The sequence below is a fragment of the Setaria viridis genome, chromosome 4 (assembly GCF_005286985.2).
Source record: "Setaria viridis chromosome 4, Setaria_viridis_v4.0, whole genome shotgun sequence".
In the NCBI taxonomy this organism is placed as follows: domain Eukaryota; kingdom Viridiplantae; phylum Streptophyta; class Magnoliopsida; order Poales; family Poaceae; genus Setaria; species Setaria viridis.
In genome coordinates this window covers 27,963,362-27,980,402 of record NC_048266.2, presented here as the reverse complement: position 1 = coordinate 27,980,402, position 17,041 = coordinate 27,963,362, and positions in this window count along the sequence as shown.

The window sequence follows — 17,041 nt, the reverse complement described above, 5'->3', positions numbered from 1 at the left end:
ACGTGTCAAAGCCAGCCATCTAAAGGTAGCGGGTACCCTGCAGCCCCTACCTATTCCCTCTTGGAAATGGGAAGACATCAGCATGGACTTCATAGTTGGATTGCCCCTTACATCACAGCGATATGACTCCATCTGGGTTATAGTGGACCGCCTGACCAAGACCGCCCATTTCCTTCCTGTTCGCACCACCCACACAGTCAAGCAGTATGCGGAGTTATACCTCGACCGCATAGTTTCCCTACACGGTGTACCCAAGACTATCATCTCGGATCGAGGAGTTCAGTTTATGGCACGCTTTTGGGAACAGCTACAAGCATCCATGGGCACCAAGCTCATCCGTAGCTCAACATATCATCCTCATACCGATGGTCAAACCGAGAGAGTCAACCAGATCCTTGAAGACATGTTGAGAGCTTGTGTCATCCATTATGACAAGAATTGGGACAGGTGCCTGCCCTTGGCAGAGTTCTTCTACAACAACAGCTACCAGGCCAGTTTGAAGATGGTACCGTTTGAAGCCTTGTATGGCCGGAGATGTCGGACACCCTTGAACTGGTCCCAAGTAGGAGAAAGACAGATCTATGGCCCTGACTTAGTGGTAGAAGCCGAAGAGCAAGTAAGGGTAATCCAAGCAAATCTCAAGGCTGCCTAATCTCGACAAAAGAGTTATTCCGACAGGCGAAGAAGGCCCCTGCGGTTTGATATTGGCGACCAGGTGTATCTTCGAGTCTCCCCGACCAAAGGAGTACAACGGTTTGGAGTGAAAGGCAAGTTGGCTCCCCGCTACATTGGCCCTTATGAGATTGTGGAGATCTGTGGACCCGTTGCTTACCGGCTCCAACTCCCAGAACAGCTATCGGCCATACATGATGTTTTCCATGTGTCTCAACTGAAGAAATGTGTCCAAGTTCCCACCGAGATCTTAGAGCCAGAGCAGCTTCAGGTGGAGCCCGACTTAACCTACACCGAGTACCCAGACCGAGTTCTTGACCAGAAAGAAAGGCATACCCGGCGCCAAATGGTCAAAATGTACAAGATCCTCTGGAGAAACCACACTGAAGATGAGGCGACATGGGAAACAGACGAGTATCTGAACAAGCACTTCCCAGGTTTTCTATCTCGTCAAGGAGGTAAGAACGGCACACCCCCTTTTTGATACTTGAATCTCGGGACGAGATTCTTTTTAAAGAGGGGTAGGCTGTGACGACCGGCCCCAAATCTTCCCAGTTAATCTTAATCCGAGCCACGGATCACCTGTCTAGTTTTCCGAGCCTAAGTGTTCAACCTCCCGACCGGTCCCGACCCCTGAGACCTGACCCCTCCCCGCTTCGCTCCGGTTCCGACCCCGCCAAACCCAGCTCACCGCGGATCCTTCTAAGTCCTTCCCAAAATGTCCGTTCTATCTGACCGGTGGACCCGCGAGATCTTTTTCCCCTACATCTTCCGCAACAGGCGCACTCGAGTTGCATGCCGCTTCAGAGTCTCCCCGCCGCGTGGCTCAACTTCTCCGACGCCCGCCGCTCAGCCTCGTCTCTGGCCTGCGACCGAATGGATTCTCGCACCCCCTTCCCCAATTGCAGCGAAAGCCCCTCTGCAACCTTTCTGCAACGCCTCGCCTCCCGCGCCCATCATCACATCGCCAGATCCCGGCCCCAGAGCCCGATGTCGCCCGTCTTTTCCGTCACTTCGACACAGTCGCGCCGCCTGGTCTTCGCTACCCGACGATTCCTCCTTCGCCAACCCTGACCACGGCAGCGACAGCTCCTTTCCCCGCCCTGTCACAAGCCGCCCGACAATCTGTTGCTCCGCGCTCCCCCGCGTGCCCGCGGCTGCCTGTCTCCTCACCTGTGCGCCCTCGATTCTAGCGCCGTTAACCCGGTCACTTCCATCAAATCTACCGCATGACGACGCCCGCCTCCGCCAAATCTCAACCACCGGCATACCCGCTCCTGCGCCGCCCTGACGCCAGAGCCCAATGACCGTTGGCGTCATCCCCGAAGTCTTGCACCACCGCCCTCGTCGCTCAATTGCCGCCCAGGCAGAGCACTCCATTGTTCTTCCCCGGCCTTCGCGCCGCTCCCCTTCTCACTCCCACACCACTTCCCTTCTCCCTTCCCAGCCGCTATAAAAGGGAATGCGCGAGCCCCGCCGGAGTTCCCTCCGCCATTGCTGCCTTCCGCCATTTCTCTTGCTCCCTGCCCAAGCTCCTAGCGCCACACCCTAAGTTCTTGAGGAACTCTCCTCTCCGCTCCACTCCATTTTCCCCAAGCCACCCAGCCGCTTGCTCCCCCGTGCTGCGTAAGAGCTCACTTGTGATCCACAAGAAGGACGCCGCCGCCGGAGCACTGCCGGACCTAGCCGTTGTTCAAAACCTTAGCCCCTCCGCCCAAGTCTGTTTCTTCCCGACCCCAAGCTTTCCTTGTAGGAAGAAGGTAAGCTGCCGACCCCAGTCCGCTTCGCCCGACCCCTCCTATCCGCCCGACCCCGGTTACGTCTCGCCCGACCCTACCTATTCCGCCGACCCCTCTCCGCCTCGCCCGAGGGCTCGGCTGTGATCTTTTTCTTCAACCCGAGGGTGTATGTGTAAAACTTGGGAACCCTTCAGCGATTGAGTCTGAGGATCCCTAGCATACCAAATCCTCTAGTTTAAGGATCAGATCATAAGTTCCTTTCCCGACCCTTACCTCTTGATCTCCACCGGCTCCCTTGAACCTCCCCACACTCCTGCTCTTTGTCGTGAGTTTCTGGGCTCAGACTTGCAAGTGTTGCTGTTGAAATAACCGTCTATACTAACTAATGCATTGCATTCGTGTAGAGCTGCGCCTCGCCGACGGCTTCTACGAGCTGCACCCGGCACCAGAAGACGACGGTGTAGCTGAGCTCCTGCCCTCTGAAGCCGAAGCCGTCCCAAAAGTCGAGCAATTCTCTTCGTCCTTGCTCAAAGGCAAGCCCCGGTTGCATGAAAACCCTGTGTTGTTTTACCAAACTTGCGCATGCCTTCTTTAACATGCTTGTGCATTTACGTATAGGAGTTGTTTGGAACCCTAGATGCATATCTTAGCTCCCATGATCTGAACACTAGCTGTTGGACCGAGTATCTGCTTGCTTAAATAGGAAGCGGTATAAGCCGAGTGATTTCCTGTCACTCACGAGTTGTAGGAGTTGGTTGTCTACCCTTCTGTTACAACTGTAAGGACGATGGATGGGGCAGGGTTTGGGTAACTCTTTGGTGGTCGGTTGATCGCCCCGTCTATCTATGAAACTTGACTAAGGCCCGACAGTGGTGGTGTTCGTGATCAAGTGTTTGAAAGTACTAACCTCATACTTAGTATGGGATGAGGAAGCCGAGTACCGGATTGAACCTGAACGTGAGCGGTTGCCCCATTGTTCTTGGAACGGAGTTTCCCCTGCTGGTTGTCGCACGTGGTGGCAAGCGTGGTCACAGAATGGCAGAGGCCGGGTCTGTGGAACCTTGCACCAAAGGAAATGGGCCCGACACGGGTTAGGGGATTGATGGGGAAGGCCGACAAAGGAAGCGACCTCCGTGGTGCGCGGATGTCGTGAGGTTAGGTTCACCATGCATGGTTAAAGAACTCGAATCGATTCGTCTGCCTCTCACAGCTTGAGACTGCTTGATCGCTATGTCACCCTGAGTAAATGAGGAATCTGATGATGACATGGTTTTGTTGATATATACATACCTTATTTTGGTTCTATGACTGCTTAGAATAGGTTGCAAAACCTAGACCGGTTAATGAACTTAGAACCGGAGCTAAAACTTGAAAATAGGGTTTTGCTTAGTGCTTTTGGCAAACAAACCCCTTAGCCAAAAAGCCCTGCATGTCTAGAAGTGTGGAGTAGCTTACTCCTGTCGGTTAAGTCTTGTTGAGCTTAGTAGCTCAGCCTTGTTGTGGCTCCTGTTTTTCAGGTGAAGTTGCTGCTCCCGACCCTTCTACCCCTGGCACTTGGCCGCCCCAGCTCCCTCCGGGTTGGACGGTCGAGTGGGATCCCTCCTCGGACGGCGAGGAGAGGGATCAGTGATGTCCCGGCTGGCCTCACCAGGGATGTCCGACCCCGACGTTGCTTCCGCTAGTGGTTTTACCTTCTGTTGTCTTTCTGAAAACCTTGTAAAACTCTGATGTTTATTTCATAATCAAACTAAGTGGTTAAGTTGTTAACTCGGTGGACTTGTTGTACTCTCTGGAACCGCTTACCTTCGTGTGGGTCTGCTAAAATGGTCCTGTTTAAGTGGTTAAATCGGAGGAGATCCGACGGCACTTCGTGTTTACTCGGCTTAGGCATGAGCGTCGCGTATCAGGCGGCTAAATCATGTTTAACCAAGTAGATCCGAAGTGGATCCGCCACAGCCGCGAGCGGGGGATACGTTGCCCTCGAAGTCCTTGAGCATCATATCTATCTTGGTCAGGTCATCATCGCTCTTCCCAAGCTTCCGGAACACGGCGTACGGCATGATGTTAACTGCAGCCCCTCCGTCTACCAGTAATCTGGTGATGGGTCGGCCGTTGACATGCCCTTTAAGAAACAACGCTTTCAGGTGTTGCCGTTTGTCTTCTTCGGGCTTCTCGAATGTGGCTGTCATTGGCTCCAAAGCCAATTGTGCCATCTGCTCTTCCATTGCCGACATGTCCTGTCGGTCGGCAGGAGTCTTGAATTCCATCGGCAGTATGAAGACCATGTCGATGTCGGATGCCGATTCGTCGCCTGCCGATTCGTCGCCTCCTCTATCGTTTCTTTTGGGACGCCATACCCGAGTCCTGCCTTTCTTCTCGTCGGTCGTGTACTGTTGCTCTTCCTCCTACTGTTCCCACTGGTGGAGACATTGGATTCTTCGTTTTTGAGACTTGGTCAACCCATCGGGGCACCACCTGGGGTTCACCGGTTTGGTTCGTGGTCTAGCACATTCCCATTCCAGTCCGCGTCCTAAAGGGTTCTCGTCTGATACCCGAGCATCGGCCATCTCTTCAAGTTGACTGTGGACGCTGACCCTATTTTCTGGCCAGTCATGTCAATCAAATCTGCCCCCCGGCCCATCATTGCGCCTGCCTTCCGACCGGTCATATCGGTCACTTCTGCCCCCCAGCGAATCACGTACTGGAGGGCGCCGGTCGTCTTGGTCGCGCCAGTTCCTGCTGATCGGCTCTGGTCTCCCATCTCTGGAGTGAGACTTGCTGAACGGCCGATTGTTACGATACGGGCCGTTGCACTCGGTCAATTATCGGCCGAAGGCAACCTGAGGTTGCTTTCCCAACAGTGGATGAAGAACGGGCATCGCCAGTGATCTTCATGTCGCCGCATTGCTTCTTCCCGGGATCTTGAGCATTCATGTTGCCACTGATACTTGTTGAGTAGGAATTGGGAAGTAATGCGTGGGTCTCCTGATCCGTCGTCATCGTCCTCCATCCGCTGTTTCCCCTTGACGTCTTCAGGCGCCGCTTGATTTCTGGGGTCTACGGCGCCGCTATTTTTAGCTGATTCGGATGTCAGCACCTTGGTTTGGAGCGAATTCTTTCCCGCGTCAACCATGTTGGTGGGGAAGGGGTGCTGGTCGATCTTCATCGGCTTGGCTGGTTTTGTTGGCACTTCAAATTTGAGTGTGCCCTGCTCAATGGCCGACTGTATCTGCTGCCGGAAGATTTTGCATTCATTCGTATCATGGGATGTAGCGTTATGCCACTTGCAATATTTCATCTTCTTCAACTATTCGGCAGAAGGAATCGTATGGTATGGTGAGAGCTTGATCTGTCCTTCTTGGAGGAGGAGGTCGAAGATTTTATCGGCCTTTGATGTGTCAAATCCGAACGTTTCCGGCTCCTTCTTGCCGAACGGACATGATATCGGCTTCTTCCCTTTAACCCATTCCGCAAGGCCGATTTCTGTGTCTTCTTCGGTTTCAACCTCTTCTAAGTATGCCACCTTCTTCTGGAAGTTCCTCCGTGGATCGAAAGAACGCACTTCTTGACCGGACAATCGGTGGATGATTTGGCTCAAGCTCTCAAACTCCTGTGAGGCGTATTTTTCCTTGATGTGAGGTAGGAGACCTTGGAAGGCTATATCGGCCAACTGTGCATCAGTCAGGGCCAGGGAGTAGCACTTATTTCTGATTTCCCTGAACCTCTGTACATATGAGGATATCGGATCGTCGCTTCTCTGCCTGAGGCTGGTCAAATCGGACAGCTTCATCTCATGTACCCCGGCGTAGAAGTATTTATGAAATTGCCTTTCCAGATCGGCCCATGTAATTATCGAGTTGGGCGGTAAGGTTGTGAACCACTAGAAGGCCGACCCCGACAGGGATGACGAGAAAAGTCACACCCGTAGAGCATCCTGCGCCGCTGCTTCTCCGCATTGGATGATGAATCTGTTCACGTGTTCCACGGTTGAGGTGTCGTCGAGCCCCGAAAACTTGGTAAAATCAGGAACTTTATACCGATGGGGAAACGGCAGTAAGTCGTATGTAGACGGGTACGGTGTCCTGTAGGTATAGGTCTGCACCTTCGGTTTCAAGCTGAATTGCTCCTGAATCACCTCTGCTATACGTGCCGACCAGTCCGGCTGCTGCTGGTAAACCGTCGGCTGAGGAACTGGTACATGCTGGTATATTGGCGGCGGGATGACTTGATGTTGAGTGAAAGCGTGTGGCGTCTGATGTGTCACAGCCGGCTGCGTAGTCAGGACCGACTGTTTGAATGAGCCCCCCGCTTCGTCATATAGTATGAGTGGTCTAGTAGCCGCCTGGAATACTTCCGTTGGGACATGGTTGGAGGTGTTGCGTGCCATTAAACCCCATAGGGATCGATGATCAGGAAGCGCCAGAACCCCCAACTGGAAATTGGATCGGCTGAGAAGCCGAATAAGGTGTATTTTTGTTCGGAGCCGTAATCGGCGGAGCATATGCCGGCTCCTGGTACCCTTGAGATACACCGCTAGCCAAGGAGCTGATGACGGCATTGTACACCGTATTAGAAAGCACCGGGGATTGATCGATGAAAGCTTGATAGACGGATTGTTGAACCATCTCGGACATCTTGTCCGAGTCCTCGGTGATTGTGATCTGGCGGGGAGTTGGAAACGGAGCCTTTTTGATAGTTTCCCCACTCCTGGTACGACTGAAGGACTACAGACATGTCTTCCGGTAGTATGCCGTCTGCCTCTCTAGTTCTTCCTTCTGGTCATCCCTGAGATCTTCCTCTGTCACTTTGATGACGTTATCTTCGGAGACTTCATCAGCTTTCGACATGGTGGCGGTTGTGTTTGTCCCACCAGGCGTGCCAAAAGTGTGTTGGCGCTAGAAATCAGCTGATCGAATTCCCAGCGTCGGACACACGACCCGGGAGAATCTGCTTAGCTCCTGTTCGGGTGATTGCCCTGGTGCGGTTCGCGCGGCGTGCCAGCCAATCTGACCTGTTGATTAGCAAGGAAATAAACGTGTCAGTTCCCAGAGGTTGCGATCGGCTAAGGTTCTGATCTCGAGTAAGCTTATCAGCGATTCGGCCGATTTGCCGTAATAAGGAAATCGGCTATGATGCAACCGATTACCAAGCAACGTTTGTAAAGAAAACTACTAGAGTAATCTAAACAACGCTACAGTAGCAACACTAGGAACAGATCTAATCGGCTATGTATGAAAGCGGTAAATTAAGTAACAAGATATAAGAAAGACGAAAGTTCTAATTCCAAGCTGGATAACTGGTGATAAAACTAGAAAAACAGGTAAAACCTAGAATTCTAGTGAATATCGATAACTAGTGAATAAATCTAAACGAAACAACAGCGATGCGCCCGAAGTTAAAGCTTAGATATTACTCGATAAGCGGAACTTACAGAATTGGCCGGAGATCAAGTTGATGCAGCCCTGCCAACCTGTACGAACTCGTGAAAAGAAGAAAAGTATTGGCGAAGTCGCCTGCTTGAAAGTAAGTACGAGGAAATAGTAGTTTGTTGTATTGAGTTGATGATGATTACAGATCTACGAGGGTAGCTATTTATAGCCCCGTACAAACGACTTCTTATCCGACTAGAACTCTATCCCTAAGTTTAAACAGAAAATGAATATTTACAAGTACGATTCGTACTATTTTCACGCGCTTCATGGGCTGACCCCTTCTTCATCTTCATAATCTTTTTTAAGCCCACATCGACCCAACTATTCCAACCTCCTAATCGGCCGATCACCTCTTTGGCAAGGGGGTAACCGATCAGGACCCACACGTCGAGGGCTCAGACTCATCCCGACCCTGGGGATTAAGGTCGAACGAGGCAGAGATCCTCCTTTAGAGGGTCGGGCGCGTCCGATCCCAAACCTCAGGGGTCGGGCGAGGCAGAGATCCTACCTTGGAGGGTCGGGCGCGTCCGATCCCAAACCCCAGGGGTCGGGCGAGGCGGAGATCCTCCCTTGGAGGGTCGGGCACGTCCGATCCCAAGCCTCAGGGGTTGGGCGAGGCGGAGATCTCCCTTGGAGGGTCGGGCGCGTCCGATCCACAACCTCAGGGGTCGGGCGAGGCGGAACTCCAAGGATCAATCGGCCGATCCTCGACTGTAGCATCAATTGGCCGATTTCCAATCATCGCCCTTGTATCTTGCCGCAACTTCCAATCTCTTCTTCTCCTAACGCCGATTTTACTCGTGTCAAAATCTGGCGTCAACAAGGCCGCTGCCCCCATCCATGAGCACCTTAGTGAGGCGCGTCGTGCTGACGATGGGGTCGACGACGACGGGGTAGCGTCCTGGATGCCAGACGCGTCCAGGGTGGTCAGACCGATCGAAGGTGATAGCCGGTCCCGACCAGTCGAGGAAGGCCGGCATTGCCGGCTCGGCCGCGTAGACCTCCCAGCGCTCCAGCTTCTGCTGGCGCTTGGAATCGTACCCCGCCGAGCCGCCGAAGATCATGAAGCAGCCGTCCACCTTGGGAAAGCCATCTTCCTTCTCTTCGTCGCCCTTCTTCTCCTCATCGGGCTTTCGCTTCCAGTCGCCCTTCACCGGACTGCCCACAAAGTACCTCTTCATGAGGTTGCAGTCTTTGTAGGCATGCTTCGCGGGGAACTCGTGGTTCGGGCACGGTCCCTCGAGCAGCTTGTCGAAGAAGCCAGGAGTGCCCTCGGGGGGCGGCTGCCCTCGCTTGCGCTCGATAGCGGCCACGAGGGGAGCCTCGCGCCGCTGTTTGCCCTTCTTCTTCTGCTGGCGGTTGGAGGTGCCTTCGTCAACATCCTCCTCCTGCTTTGCCTTGCCTTTGGAGCGGTCGAAGATCGCTCCAACAGCCTGTTTGCCCGAGGCGTAGCTGGTGGCGATGTTGAGGAGCTCCTCCGTGGTTCGCGGGCCTCGGCGCCCCAGCTCTTGGATGAGGGGCCGGCAGGAGGTTCCCGCTAGGAAAGCCCCTATGACGTCGGCGTCCGCGACGTTGGAGAGCTCAGTGCGCTTCCTGGAGAAGCGCCGGATGTAATCCCGGAGGGACTCGTCCGCTCCTTGGCGACAGCTCCGGAGATCCCAAGAATTGCCGAGGCGCATGTACGTGCCTTGGAAGTTTCCTATGAAGACCTCCTTCAGGTCATTCCAGCAGCGGATCCGTCCCGAAGGGATATGTTCCAGCCAAGCTCACGTTGAGTCAGCCAGGAAGACGGGTAGGTTGCGGATGATAAACAGGTCATCATCCGCCCCGCCGGCTTGACATGCAAGCCGGTAGTCACTGAGCCAAACCCTAGGGTTCGTCTCCCCTGAGTATTTGGCTACATTCGTCGGTTGCCTGAAGCGCGGCGGAAAGGGCGCGTTCAAGATGCGCGCAGAGAAGGCCCGGGGCCCAGCCGGGCCGGGGCTCGGGCTGCTGTCTTCCCCGCTGTCGTAGCGCCCGCCGCGGTGAACGTGGTAGCCACGATCTACCCCGTCCTCCCTGTCCGCGCAGGAGCGCCTCCGCGCATTCAGGGTGTCGCGAGCGTCGCGGATGGGGCCGACACGCTGGTAGACGGATCAAGCCCCGCCTCCCGCGGGTGGTGGCGTCCGCCGGGCGGATGCGGCCTGGTTTGCCCTAGGAGGGGGCTGATGGACAGACTCCCTCCGTCTCTCTGGGGGCGCGTCGGGCATCGCCCTACTGGCGTTCTGCCCGCGTCGCTGGGACGTGGAACTTTCCGCCTGCTGGACAGCAGCGCATTCGAGCAAGTTGCGCATCTCTTGGCGTGCCCGTCGCTCCTCGGGCGTCGCCGGCTCGGGGAGTTGCTGGAGCAAGGCCGCTGCGGCTGCGACGTTTTGGCTGGCGCGGGCGAAGAGCTGTGGACGCTCTTCGTCCGCGCAAATGCGCTGCTGGACGTCGCGCGCCCATTGTCGTGCCCCGCCCTCGTGGTGGGGACGCTCGACCTCTTGGCGGGAGGCTACGCGCGCCTCCGGCTGCTGAGAGCATTCCGGGGCCCTTGGTAAGGCTCTGGTCGTGGCCGCGGCGCGTGAGGGTGGAGTCCTTTGTCTCCCCTCGGCGCCGTTGTCGTTGGACCCCTCGGAGTGCACATCAGCCATGAGGCACTCACGCAAGGGGTGGGGGCTCCCGTTGCTAGAGCCGGTGTCGAAGATCGTCCTTGCTGCGCCTGCGAGCTCGTTGCTCGCGAGCGACACGGTCATGGACCGTGTTAGAAGGCGGCCGTAGGTCTCCGCGGCATTGCGTAGCCCGAAAAGCCGTCCTCCTGGGAAAGGCCCTCTGGTATGCGCCCGGCCGCTCGCCGCTGTCCCGGCGGTGGGGCCGAGGATGGCGGGACGAGCGGGCAAGACGAGGATAGGGATCAGCTCGATCCCTTCCCCGGTGGCGAGGAAGTCCAGGCTCCCGAAACGAATCAGGGAGCCCGGGGCAAAGCTGATATCGTGATTGGCCATCTGAAGCCGGAGATGTACGCGCAAAGGTCCCCTACCTGGCGCGCCAACTATCGTTGTCAAGACTTGCGGATCTAGACTTAGACTAGTAAATTTCTTGTATGCGCGTAAGACTTCAGATGATGGCGTAGGAGACACGGGGTTAGACTGGTTCGGGCAAGGGGAGCCCTACGTCCAGTATTGAGGGTGCTCATATTGCCCACACGGGGTTCTGTAGTAGGGGTTACAGATTGACGAGAGAGGGACTGGTCCCAGGTCTCTGGTGTGCATGTGCTCTAAGGGAATGTCGGAATGTGCTGTTGTCTCCAGGGAGAACAACCCGATCCCCCATCTTTGGCTCCTGATGCCCCTTTTATATCGTAAGGGGACTGCCGGGGCTACAGGAGAGACTAGGTGATGAGGGCAGTAAAGAGTTTAAACGTAGTATGGTAAAATACAACACGACGGGAGGAACCAAGTTCCTAGGCGCCCGGCACCCTCGCCGGCCTTTGGCGTCTGCCGGCGCGTATGCTGGAGGAGGAGGGCGGCCGTGCGCCAACTGTCGTCGCGCCCTATAGATAGCCCCTTCGGCGTCCGTAGGCGCCGGGTCATGATGAGGGCGTTTCGTCACCACTCTGGCGTCCGTTGGGAGGGACGGCGGATGCCGCCGTCCTGATGATGGCTCGCGGAGAGCGGGCGTCACATCCCTGCTGCCGGGCGCGTGGGGCTCGAGAACGGGCGAGTCTTCCCTCTGCTCCGGACGGCGCAGGCCATGAGTACCCTGCGGCAAATGGAAGGAAACCGCCGGTACTGTAGCTTGTACAGTGTGGTTGTGCAGGGGTACTTGCAGCGGGTTGCGTGAGGAGCGCGGTCATCCTTCTTCCTGCCAGGCCTGCGGCGCATTTATGATGAGGTCGACAAGGGGGTCCCATGGGATCGTTATCCTGATCATCCGGTCCGCGTCCGAGGGGGATACCCGTCAGGTGGACCCTATTGAATCTGACCCCCATGCCCAGGGTCGGGCGAGGCGGAACCTTGTGGCGAGGGGTCGGGCGCTCCCGACCCCTGGGTCACAGTCGGACGAGGTGGAGCCTCGCGGCAAGAGGTCGGACGCTCCCGACCCCGGGACCGTGGTCGGGCGAGGCGGAGTCTCACTCATGTTGGGCTCGACGGCGATTTCGTTATCCTGGATGGGCCTAGGCCTTCATGTTTGTTCCTTTAAGCGGTATTTAGGAGATCGTTAATATTTTCCCCCAACATACCTCTTCGCCTTTTTCCCTTTCCCTTACTTTTCCAACGCTAACGCAACACATGCGCTTTTCGGGTCCCCCCAAAAAATTGAAATTAGTTGACGGGTGTATCATGAGCATAGGTCGCTAACATCGAAGTCCCTATCCCATTACATACGGGTGGGTAGGGAGATTACTTGACAGGATACATCGGCACTTGGGCTCGGGGACTTGGGCCCGAACGACCAGCAGGTGAGGAGCGAATTTGACTAGAACCCTACGAAGAGCCAACCCAATAGGGCCCACAACCCCATCCGACTCCCAACATCGAGTTGGGAGTCCGACCAACCTCCAGCACAACTGCGCCGGTCGGACCTGAGGCGAACTCAAGTGGTCGGGCAGTTAGGTGTTTAGATTCTTAAGCTAAAATCTAGTTGATGTCACATCAAATCTTCGGAGGCTAATTAGGAGGACTAAATATGAGTTAATTATAAAACTAATTATACAGATGGAGGCTAATTCGCAGATGAATTTATTAAGCCTAATTAATTCTTGATTAGCACATGTTTACTGTAGCATCACATTATCAAATCACAGACTAATTAGGCTTAATAGATTCGTCTCGCAAATTAGTCTTCATCTGTGCAATTGGTTTTGTAATTAGTTTATGTTTAATACTCCTAATTAGTATCTAAACATTCGATGTGAAGGAACTTTAGTTCGGATTAAAGAACCAAACACCCGCGCTTTTCGGATTAAAGAACCAAACACCCGCGCTTTGCTGCGACACACGCTTCAACGTCATACTATTGATGGGATGACCACACCCCAAACCATAGCGGCTTTGTGCAGAACCGGGGATAGTGACCGGCCACACTAAACCCCCAACGTGGGCACATACGGAGCGGTGTCGTCACGTACGCCTTCCGCCACGACCTTGGATAGGAGAAATTTTTTATTTTTAACCTTTTTTTAAATTTATTTTTAAAAATAACCTCAGCCAAACTTTATTTGCGGCCCTTTTGCCCGTGCCAAGCCGCTAGGCGCGGCAGGCAGCCCCTACCACGCCACATGCACTGGCGCGGCGGATCCCTGCCACGCTTGCGCGGCGACGGCAGCGCCCCACCTACGCACACGTGCCGGCACCTTCCTTCCTCCCTTCCTCCTTTCTTCTTCCTCCAGACACTTCCATACGAGCTTCTTGCCGCCGCCGCCCCACCCCCAAATCCATCCAAAATTCGGCGATTTCGGTGGGGGAAAGTTGTGGAAATCGATCCCTACTTCGTGTGGAAGGTATTCCCCTACTTTTTGTCGTGTTTCACCGTTGCATTTGGTAGATCGGAGGATGTTTAGGTGACTTAGGGTTAGGTTGATGATTTCAATTTTGAATGAAATGCAATGGTATTTTGTGTTAGATGATGCGTAGTTCAGAAGCAATTGAGTCTCTGCCCACGATATTGACGTGTAGAACTTGTTGAATGCTTCGGTTTAGGTATATATTCATCCAATTGTGTAGTGTACATGACATGTATATTTTTTTGTTTGCAATTTGTCCAATATGTGGAATGTGTCGAGTTGATATGTCGAATATGTGCAATGTGTAGTGTATATGACATGGTGAAATGTTTGTATTTTGTAGATGGATTGTTTAGTTCGATTTTTTGATGGTGGTATTGTGAAATAAAATGGGGAGTTAGAGAATATGGATGAGTCAATTGAATTCTTCGAGGGTCCTCCGAGTTTTACTGATTTAGTTGACCGTGCAATGAGGAAGTATGGATCTAGAGTGGATGAGATGAGTTTGAGAGGTCGTTTTGATTGTGGGAAAGCTAGAGCTCATTATGTTCTCATGAACTTGGCATCCGATTCAAATTGGAAGCACTATAAGGATGTAGTTCACGAAGCAAATGTTGCATGTTTGGAGGTTATAGTTGAAATTGTTCGTATGCCTAGCCCAAATGTTGTCTTGAGGGAGGAAGTGGCAGTAGTGAATCGTAATGGTACCCAGGAGTCATAAATGTTGCATCACGTGTTAGGTGAAACAGAATGTGCTTTTGACTTGGCTATTGCCAATGATGATTTTCCCAATAACATTTTTGAGAGGGATGAAGCAAATATAGATGATGATAATATCTCTATGGGTTCCGAAGATAGTGAATTCGAGGAAGATGGGGTAGTAGGTGTCGAGGCAGAGGAGGAGTCACTATCTCAGAGTGGTGGGCATGAAAATGAGGACGAGGAGGTAGAATATGAAGAGGATGGACCGCATTTTTGCACCGCAACCGTGCATGATTTAGAAGGCATTGGTTGTATGGATGATTATTTTTCTTACACCAAGAATGAGTTGCGGTTGTTAAAAGAACGTGATGTCGAACTGCCATCCGTTCCCAATGATAAGGACATCAGTATGGTCCACAAAGCCATATGTGAATCTAGTATGGTGAATTCTGAAGGGATGTCCTTTGGTGAGAGTTCAGTGATTAAGAAGGGAATGAAGTTCAATAGTCTTGAGGAGCTGAAGTTTTTCTTGGCTGATTACGCAGTGAGGTTACATAGACCTTTTAGCGTAGTTCACTCTAACAAGAACTTAAGGTACAATGTGATGTGCAAGCAAGGATGCCATTGGCATGTATCGAACAATGGAGAATTTCAAATGTTGTGCAACCGCATACTTGTCGTTCGTCACAGCCGAAGCGAGTGCACATCCAGTGCACAACAAAGTACCTTGGACGGTGTATCCTAGGCATTAAACGTAAAGACAGCGAGACACTGGTGCCATCCCTTGTGGAGTCCATCTTTGCCTTTAGTGGCTACTGTTTCAAGTATTCAAAGGCTTGGCGGGCGAAGCAACACGCCGTTGCCCTGCTTTGGGGGGACTGGAAGGAGTCGTATGGCATGGTTTCTAGGGTACTTATAGCTATAGCCTATTACAATCTCGGGGTTAAATGGTTCATTGACTCATGTGGCATGATGCATCCTGACAATGGAGTTTTCAAGCATATACTCCAAAGGGTATTTTGGTGCTTCTCTCAATGTAGTGAGGCATTTCAACATTATCGTCCTGTGATACTTGTGGATGGTACATTCTTGACTGGAAAGTATAAGGGTACATTAATGATGGCAGTTGGTGTAGATCCAGAACAGTAGCTTGTGCCTCTTGCTTTTGCCTTGGCCGAGAGTGAGAATAATGAGAGTTGGTCATGGTTTATGAAACTTGTTCGGTGACATATACTTGGACCTTCACGGATAGTGTGTATGATATCGGATAGGCACCATGAGCTCCTAAATTGTGCGAAGGACCACATGGATGGTTTTCCACCACTTGTGCATAAGTGGTACATGAGGCACTTTGTGTTGGAGGTATGCCCTAGAGGCAATCATAGAGATGATGATATTCCATTAGTATCCATGATTTGTATATTGTGTTCATTGAATATCCATTAAAGGCTACTTGAATTGATTTGCAATTATGTGAATTATATGTGAAACTCTTTACTTGTATGGTTATTCTAATGTTGTCCCTAGTCGGAGTTCATGTGAGGACACACATGAATATTAGACTAGCACATGTATTAGTTGATGACTATGTTTCACAAGTCATGGAGATGAAGATGTTGAACTAATAATGTGGACACATGTGGAGACATGTGTTAGGACTGACCCAACACGAGAAGTAGTTCTCTCTTTAAACAACATATACGCCTTGTCCTTAGACCTGAGATTGTCGCATGTATTCTAGATGTGGATCGACCTACTTAGGGGCTATCAAACGCTACGCCGTAACAGGGTAGTTATAAAGGTAGCTTTCGGGTTTGTCAAGAAGCATGCTATGAGACATGGTCAATCAAGAAGGGATTTGCCCCTCTCTGATTGAGAGTGATATCTTTGGGCCCCTCGAGTGATCGGATCCGAAAATGCATGGCCATGCTACGTACGGTTAAGAGTTAACCTACAAAGGGATTCCGAATCACAGGATCGAGAAAGAGCGGTCGGCTTGAAGCTAGACCAAATATCGTGAGGCAAAGGGAATAGCATGTATATTATGTTGTGATGGTTCGTCTGATATGATCTTCGTGTGCGTATAGGAGTTGGCACGTCTTGCTAGAGGCCGCTACCGACTATTGGGCCGAGTAGGAGTACTCGGGCCATGTCTATACGTATCCGAACCCAAAGGGTCGCACACTTAAGGGGCTGGAAGCCCAATTCGGATTTGATCCGAGTTGGATTAGGTTTAGGAGTACTAATGGGCCTCGGATCTAGAGGCCCATCAGGAACCTCTATAAATAGAGGGGTGGGGGCGCCCTAGGGTTTACACCTTTTGGCGAAACACACCTGCCGCGCCTCCCACGCCCTCGCCTGTTGCAACTCGCGGATCTAGCAATCCGGCTTGCGACGCTTCCTCCCTGCACGTGTGGATACCTTGGAGGTGTTGCGCCTGCAGCACTTGGACGAGCCGCCGACGAGCCACGATGAGCCGACGACGAGCCGCGGTACCGGAGGCGATCTTGCTGTGCACGTGGACGAGCTGCTGAGGAGCTGCTGGACGTGATCGACTACGTACGACTACGTTGTTCGACTACGTACGACTACGTGATCGTCTTCACTGCATCGACGCATATCTACATCTTCCGCACCAGTAGTGCGTCGAGTGGTAATCCCGTGATCCTTATACGGCAGTTCTTCCTGGTTATACGCGGTAGAAAAATTTTGATTTGCGCTAGTGTAGCCTACCTCGTATCCCATCAGTGGTATCAGAGCCGTAGCTGCTTAGTTTTGGATTCGGGATGTGTGCATATGGAGATATGCGAGTTCTCTGTTTGATCTATGTCCTGATTTCGTGCCCTTGCTGCAATGGTAGTGTAACGACATACTCCTACCGGTCGGTTTCCGCCATCGGAGTTAAGTGATACACGTAAATCCAGTTGCAGTGAGCGAAGATCAATATGATTGGTCGAATCGAGATCCAGGGT